This window comes from Cebus imitator, unplaced genomic scaffold, assembly GCF_001604975.1.
Source record: "Cebus imitator isolate Cc_AM_T3 unplaced genomic scaffold, Cebus_imitator-1.0 Scaffold219, whole genome shotgun sequence".
Classification (NCBI taxonomy): Eukaryota; Metazoa; Chordata; class Mammalia; order Primates; family Cebidae; genus Cebus; species Cebus imitator.
This window is the reverse complement of record NW_016107534.1, coordinates 2,920,458-2,928,004: the sequence shown is the minus strand read 5'-3', so window position 1 is coordinate 2,928,004 and position 7,547 is coordinate 2,920,458. Positions and strand designations below refer to the sequence as shown.

The following is a 7,547-nucleotide window of genomic DNA, read 5'->3' as shown; positions in this document are numbered from 1 at the left end:
AAAAAAAAAAAAAAAAGGTACTCTGTATCTCTCAGTCTGGAGAAGAAAAAGTAGGGAAAGTTTACAATATTTTATATTTTACAAGTTCATAATTTTTATTGTGATCTCTTCTTCTTTTTTGGGTTTTTGTAAGTTTGATGGGTTGGCTTGTTGGTTGGTTTTGATGAGAGTCCTATACAACCTGGTTACATGAAGACAGTCTTGTAGAACTCTTTCTTGCTTATGTGTGGCTGTGTGGAATTCCTAAGGATTTCAAGGGTCATAAACCAGTTTTATATTTAATTTCTCACTTGGATTCAGCGCCATGAAAACATAAATCCAGATTATAATACAAGCACTTTGTCAGACTTGGGACTTCAATTTCTCAGGATTGATTTGTACTTCTACCCCTTTTCTCTGCTTCCTTGGACTGGTGGATACTGTTTTTCATCCTTTTTTCTTTTCTTTTTCTTTCTTTTCAGAGACAGGGTCTGGCTCTGTTGCCAAGGCTGGAATGCAGTGATGTGATCATGGCTCATTGCAGCCTTGACCTCCCAGGCTCAAGCAATCCTCCCACCTCAGCCTCCAAAGTAGCTGGGACTACAGGTGCGCACCACCACACCTGGCTAATTTTTTAAATTTATTTTTTGTATAGAAGGGGTCTTGCTGTGTTGACCAGGCTGGTCTCAAACTCCTGGGCTCAAGTGATTCCCCGCACCTCAGCCTCCCAAAATGTTGGGATTACAGGTGTGAGTCATTCTGCTCAGCCTTTCATCTTCTTTCCATGGACAAGATGAACCTTTGATATTCTGAGCTTTATGCAGGTTCGGTTCGGTTTGGCTTTAGCTCCTTGCCTCTGGTAGGTGAGGCCACATATCCTACAATTGGAAGAACTGTGAGACACAGCTCCAGATCTTGAGTGTCTATCTTATCTGCAGGTGACATCCACAATGGGCCATTGTGACATCCTCCTCCTTTTCTTTAAATTTTGGTTTTTACATTCCTTTAATCCTGATGGCTGAGAATTTCCTTTATAAAAAAAAGTTGGGATGTCCATATTTTAACTTTTGAATTCTGTTTTATCCAACATCCCTGTGTGTGTTTGGGGCCACTGGATGATGGGATAGCTACCTTAGTCCAGCCTTTCATGTTGCCTGAAGTTCTTCCTTTAGATCCTCTTTATCTTTACTTTTTTTTTTTTTTTTTTTTTTTTTTTTTTGCGATGGAGTTTTGCTCTTGTTGCCCAGGCTGGAATGCAATGGCGTGATCTCAGCTCACCATAACCTCCGCCTCCCGGGTTCAGGTCATTCTCCTGCCTCAGCCTCTTGAGTAGCTGGTATTACAGGCATGTGCCGCAAATACAAAATATACCCAGCTAATTTTGTATTTTAGTAGTGATGGGGTTTCTCCATGTTGGTCAGGCTGGTCTTGAACTCTCAACCTCAGATGATCCACCAGCCTTGGCCTCCCAAAGTGCTGGGATTACAGGCATGAGCTACCATGCCCAGCCTTTCTTTATCTTTAATACAACTCCTAACAATCCCTACATCTCTAGGGTGTATCACAGTTTCTGATTTCATCCTCCTAACAACTCTGAGAAATAAGTTTCGAGACTCAGAAATGTAACTGTCATCCTAGCTTGGGTTTTACGTTGAGAGCTTGCCTGATACTGACCTCCGGCTCTAGCCTCGTCCTGATCTCTCTGACAGGCTGTCTTTCTGCCAAATAAAATGCAGCCCAGCCAGATGCTCTGCCAGTCCTTTCCTGCTCAGTTTGGCCCCAGTGGAAACAATGGGGTACATATAGGTCATACCTGATGGGGGGGGTGAGGGGGGGATGGGGATGGGACACTGACTGCCACTTTGTCCTCAGGGTCCTTTAGCCACACACCACAAGGCCATCTCTTTGCTTCCATCCTGGAAGGGGCAGGCGGTGTATGTGTATGCGGCAGGGAAGAAGGGACAGAAAAAGTAGGGCTCGTCCGGGATTTGAACCCGGGACCTCTCGCACCCTAAGCGAGAATCATACCCCTAGACCAACGAGCCACTGGTATTTGCCTCTTGCCAGATGTGCTCTCCCTGCCACATCAGCAGCAGCCACAGCAGCAGTTTGCAGTTCTTAGAACTCTCTCCTCCCACTTCCAGGTTGGCTCCTGGCCCAGGCCACTGCGCTCCAGCAGGCCGTGCTCCTGGGTTTGCTCCTGCTCCTCCCTAGCTTGTTGTGGAGCCACACAGATACTCCCCTGCCTGGGCTTCCAGGCAGGGTCTGTTTTTCCCATGACCTGCCAGTTACCCCACCAGGACTCCCCACAGAGTTCACAGAGGTGCTGCTGGGGAAGAAGCCAAGCTCCGGCAACCACCACTTTCCTGGCATCCCAGGGCTGGTGAGCCCAGCTGGGATCCCTTGCACTCAATTCAGAGCTATGCTTCTTTCTTACTTCATGACCAGACCAGCAGAAAAGCATTCTCCAAGCCCATTAGATTCCCAGGCGAGGACCCAGAAGATTGTCGCAGCTCGCTCTTGACTAGGTGACGTTTGTTAAGTTATGTAGTTTCTTCATCTGCTGGTTGGGAAAGGTAACACCTACCCTGTCTTCCTTACAGGGTGAGACAATGTATATGAAAGCACCTTGCAAACTGTAAAGTGCTATACAAAGGAAATGGGTTATGACGGCAACACGAGGCAGGGGAGAAATTCACAGTAGGAAAGCTGTCATTGAATGCTTGCTGCGGGCCAGGCAGTGTACTCTGTGCTTTACAGATCTTATTTAACCTTACCTTATGAGAGCAGTGTTGCCTCACTGTAAGATAAACAACTTGCCTGAATTCAGCTTATACTTCATACTTATCTGAATGCTTAAATTTGCCTAAATTCAGCTTATTCATATTTATCTGAATCCGAAGCCTGTTTTAAATGCAGTACACACAGCTACCCAGACTTTCTAAAAAAACCAGAAATGGCGAATATATCCTGTCAATACCCACACTCCCTCCCTTACCATAGCCTACCCAGGGAAGCTGCCCAGGAAGGAGCTGATGACAGCCTATGGGTGGCCTAGGTTGGGAGGCTCCCAAAAACAGTGAGGGGGTGATTGAACCTCAGAAACTGGGGTCTCATAGGAGACCCCGGTGTGCTTGGTCAGGCTGTCTGTCTTCTTGTGCTTCCACCGTCCCTGTACACATCTATCATACTCTGGATTCTTGCTCACTTCCAGGGGGGAGGTCTTTTGTGAGCTGAGAGCTCCACGTGGGCAGAGACCTGTTTTCTCAGTCTTCGGGTTTCCCCCTGTGCCTGACCCTTGGCAAGGGCTGACAAGACAGACGGTTCCCAGGCATTTCGGTGTGCCCAGTCTTGTGTGAGCACTTTATCAGATTAATCCCACTAATCCTCATAGCACAACTGCTGTCATAGTCATCACTTAGCACATGTCTGTGGAATGAATGAATGACTGAAAGAAAGAAAACCCTAGGGGTGTGCACAAAAAAATCACTAGTGGCAACAGACAGGCAGGTGAGCCTTCACCACTTGGCTTGAAGTAGAAATGGTAACCCTGGAGAAATCTTCCACACTCCATGCTTTTTTTTTTGTTTGTTTTACTGAGACAGAATCTCACTGTCACCCAGGGTGGAGAGCAGTGGCACGATCTCAGCTCACTAAAACCTCCACCTCCCAGGTTCAAGCAATTCTCGCACCTCAGCCTCCCAAGTAGCTAGGATTACAGGCGTGAGCCACCGTCCCGAGCCCATACTCCATCTTTTCAAGGAGGATTCCTACCAAACCAGTCCCTCCTTTGGATAGGTGGGGAGAACGGCCCTCACTTTGGAGAATACACTGGCCAGCATTCTTTTGTACTCAGGGCATAAAGTTGTATTATTTCCATCGAAGTGTCTGAACCAGATAACTGGCTCTGCTAACTAATCATGGCCAGAGAGGAAGGCAACAGCTCATCTATCCTCAAACCAAAGAGACTTTTTTTGGGTCGATGTTCCCCAGCTTTAAACTGACTTATAAATAAAAGAGCACGCAACATGTCCTTCCATTACCTCAGCACACATTCCCTAAATGGTTCCTCTTGGTGAGTGTGCCAGAGAGTGATGTTGCTCAAAGCTAGGGCTCCTAGGGGGCCTTTGCTGAAAATGTTTCAGGCCTGAGACCAGGGTTGGGTCCTAGCCAGCGCTTCTCTTGGAGGTGCTGCTGGAATTTGGGGCAGGATCATTCTTCTTTGTTTGGCCGATCTGAAGCTGCATCCTGTTCACTGAATACCAGTAATTCCTTCTCCACTATTGTGATAGCCATGAAATACGCTGAATGCTTCCAAAAGCCTCCTAGACGATGGAGTGAGCGGAGAGGAGCATGGCCCTGGTGGAAATCCACTGGCACCTACTTTAAACTTACTTCTAGGCTAAAATCACTGTGGCCTTCATCCTTGCAGTAGGACTTCAGGCCCTCAATTGCTCCTTTATCTCTGCATTTAAGGAGCCACAGGTGGAATTCTCTAGGGAGAACCATGGCTCTCCCTCCAGAAGCTTCTTCACTCCCCTCTTAAGTGTGAGGATGGCTGTTAGACAGGCAGATCCTGAGTCCTCATTTTCACAAGAGCATGCCAGCTCATCCCTTATCACTTGTCTGGGAGTCTTATGGGTCAGAATTTAACAGACAACATTGTCACACACATCATCTCAAGCTCACTGTCACCTACTACATATCAAAAACAGCAAGAAGCTAACGCTGGTTAACTCTGAGAAGGGTAACTGAGTAGTTGGGAGGCTGGGTGGGAAAGAAGCTTCTTTTTGCTGAATATTTTTATTTTATTTTTTATTTATTTATTTTTTAGTTGCACTGTGTTGCCCAGGCTGGAGTGCAGTGGTGTGATCTCGGCTCACTGTGACCTCTGTCTCCTGGGCTCAAGCAATTCTTCTGCCTTAGCCTCTCGGTAGCTGGGATCACAGGCATGCGCCACCACACCTGGCTAATTTTTGTATTTTTAGTAGAGACAGGGTTTCACCATGTTGGCCAGGCTGGTCTTGAACTCCCGACCTCAGGTGATCCACCCACCTTGGCCTCCAAAGTGCTTGGATTACAGGCGTGAGCCACCACACCCGGGCTTTTTTTTTTCTTCTTCTTCTTCTTCTTTTTTTTTTTTTTTTTTTTTTTTTTTTTTTTTTTTTTTTTTTTTTTTTTTTTTTTTTTTTTTTTTGCCTCCCTTAAACTGTTTTAGGAAAAGAAAGGAGTGTAAATAAATAAACTTCTACTGATAATAGAAATTTAAAAATCTCTGGCTGGGTGCAATGGTTCACACCTGTAATCCCAGCCCAGGAGGCTGAGGAGGGAGGATCACTTGAGATTAGAAGTTGAAGACCAGCCGGGGTAACATAGTGAGATTCTGTCAGGAAGGAAAGAAGGAAGAAAGGAAAGAAGGAAGGAAGGAAGGGAGGGAGGGAGGGAGGGAGGGAGGGAAGAGAGAGAGAGGAAGAGAGGAAGGGAAGGCAGGAAGGACAGAAGAAAGGAAGGAAGGAAGGAGAAGAGAAGGAAGGAGGAAGAAAGGAAAAGAGAAAAAAGCAAGGAAGAAACAAAGAAGGAAAGAAAAGAAAGGAAGAAAGAGAAAGGAAAGAAAGGAAGGAAGAAGGGAAAGAGAAAGAGGAAGGAAGGAAAGGGGAGGGAGGGAGGAGGTAGGGAGGGAGGGAAAGAAAAAAAGAGAAAGAAAGAAAGCAAGAAAGAGAGAGAAAGGAAAGGAAGAAAGGAAGGTAGAAAAAGGAAGGAAGACAGAAAGAAAAAGAAAGAAAGAGATAAAGAAAGAATGCAGGCAGGCATGGTGGCTCTTTCCTATAATCCCAGCACTTTGGGAGGCCGAGGTGGGCAAATCACAAGGTCAGGAGTTCAAGACCACCCTGACCAACATGGCAAAACCCCATTTCTACTAAAAATACAAAAAATTAGTTGGGCATGGTGGCACGTGCCTGTAATCCCAGGAAGCTGAGGCAGGAGAAGTGCTTGAACCTGGGAGGCAGAGGTTGCAGGGAGCTGAGATCGCGCCATTGCACTCCAGCCTGGGCGACAGAGCAAGACTCTGTCTTGAAAGAAAGAGAGACAGAGAGAGAGAAAGGGAGTAAGGGAGGGAGGGAGGAAGGGAGGAAGGAAGGAAGGAAAGAAGGAAAGAAGGAAAGAAGGCAGCCTCCTGAAACTATTCAGAAAATATCCACTTTGGTAGGACTTTCCTTTTTTCTGGACAATCAGAACAAATAGAAAAACAAATTTTCACTTGATTGTATTTCATTGGGTTCTGGGCATTTGTAAGTCTAAATCTAAATCAATGGTTAGATTTCAGCTGGAGGGGAGGGGAGTGAGGACGGAAGGGTTTGTCCCTCAGGAGGCATTTGGCAATGTCTGGAGACATTTTTGGTTATCATGGGCTAATAGTGTTGATTTTGGCATCTAGAGGAGAGGGATGCTATTAAACATCCTATGATGCACAGGACAGCCCCCACAACAAATAATTATCTGCAATGTCAATAGTGCCGATGTTGAGAAACCCTGGTCTAAGTGTAGTTCATGTGATCTTCTGTAAAGCCTTAGCATATGAATATGTTCTAAATTAATAAGGGCACTTTCAGCCTGGGAAGAGCACTGTATATACTACTAAATGCACCTAGAATGCCTTCAGTTTTTATATTTTATTTATTTATTTATTTGAGATGGAGTCTTACTCTGTCACCAGGCTGGAGTGCAGTGGCATGATCTCAGCTCACTGCAACCTCTGCCTCCTGGGTTCAGGTGATTCTCCTGTCTCAGCCTCCGGAGTAGCTGGGACTAAAGGCACCACGCCCAGCTAATTTTTGTATTTTTTAGTAGAGATGGGGTTTCATAATGTTGGCCAGCATGGTCTCCGTCTCTTGACCTTGTAATCCACCCACCATGGCCTCCTAAAGTGCTGGGATTTCAGGTGTGAGCCACTGTGCCTGGCTTTTTTTCTTTTCTTTTTGAGATGGAGTCTTGCTCTGTTGCCCAGGCTGGAGTGCAGTGGCACTATCTCTGCCTCCTGGGTTCAAGTGATTCTTCCACCTCAGCCTCCCAAGTAGTTGGCATTACAGGCGCCCGCCACCACACTCGGCAAATTTTTGTTTTTTTTGGTGGAGATGGGGTTTCTCTGTGTTGTCCAGGTTGGTGAGCTCCTGACCTCAAGTGATCCGCCTGTCTTGGCCTCCCAAAGTGCTGGGATTTCAGGCGTGAGCCATTGTGCCTGAACGCCTGACCTCAAGTGATCCGCCTGTCTTGGCCTCCCAAAGTGCTGGGATTACAGGCGTGAGCCACTGTGCTGGAGACAGGAGAGAGCTATGTGGTTTTGCTTCAGGTTTCATTGATTTTTCTCCGTTCTTTATTCATTCTTAATTTCATTGTTTTCTGCTCTGCTTTTTAGTATCTCCTCCTCTCTACTTACTTTAGATTTAATTCACTGTTTCAGCTTCTTAAGTTAAAGTTTAAATTTTAAACATTTATTTTCGGTTTTTTTTTTTTTTTTTTTTTTTTTTTTTTTTTTTTTTTTTTTTTTTTTTTTTTTTTTTTTTTTTTTT

The 7,547-nt window shown here is 45.6% G+C and overlaps 1 protein-coding gene and 1 non-coding gene across 2 annotated transcripts in view; one reads left to right on the top strand and one right to left on the bottom strand.

The window, feature by feature from the left end:
- Window positions 1–7,547, top strand: part of OPN1SW (opsin 1, short wave sensitive) — a 21,517-nt gene that overhangs the window by 7,453 nt on the left and 6,517 nt on the right. The window lies entirely within an intron of this gene.
- On the bottom strand, window positions 1,953–2,024 carry TRNAP-AGG. The gene has a single exon. It is a non-coding gene; the product is annotated as a tRNA-Pro (tRNA).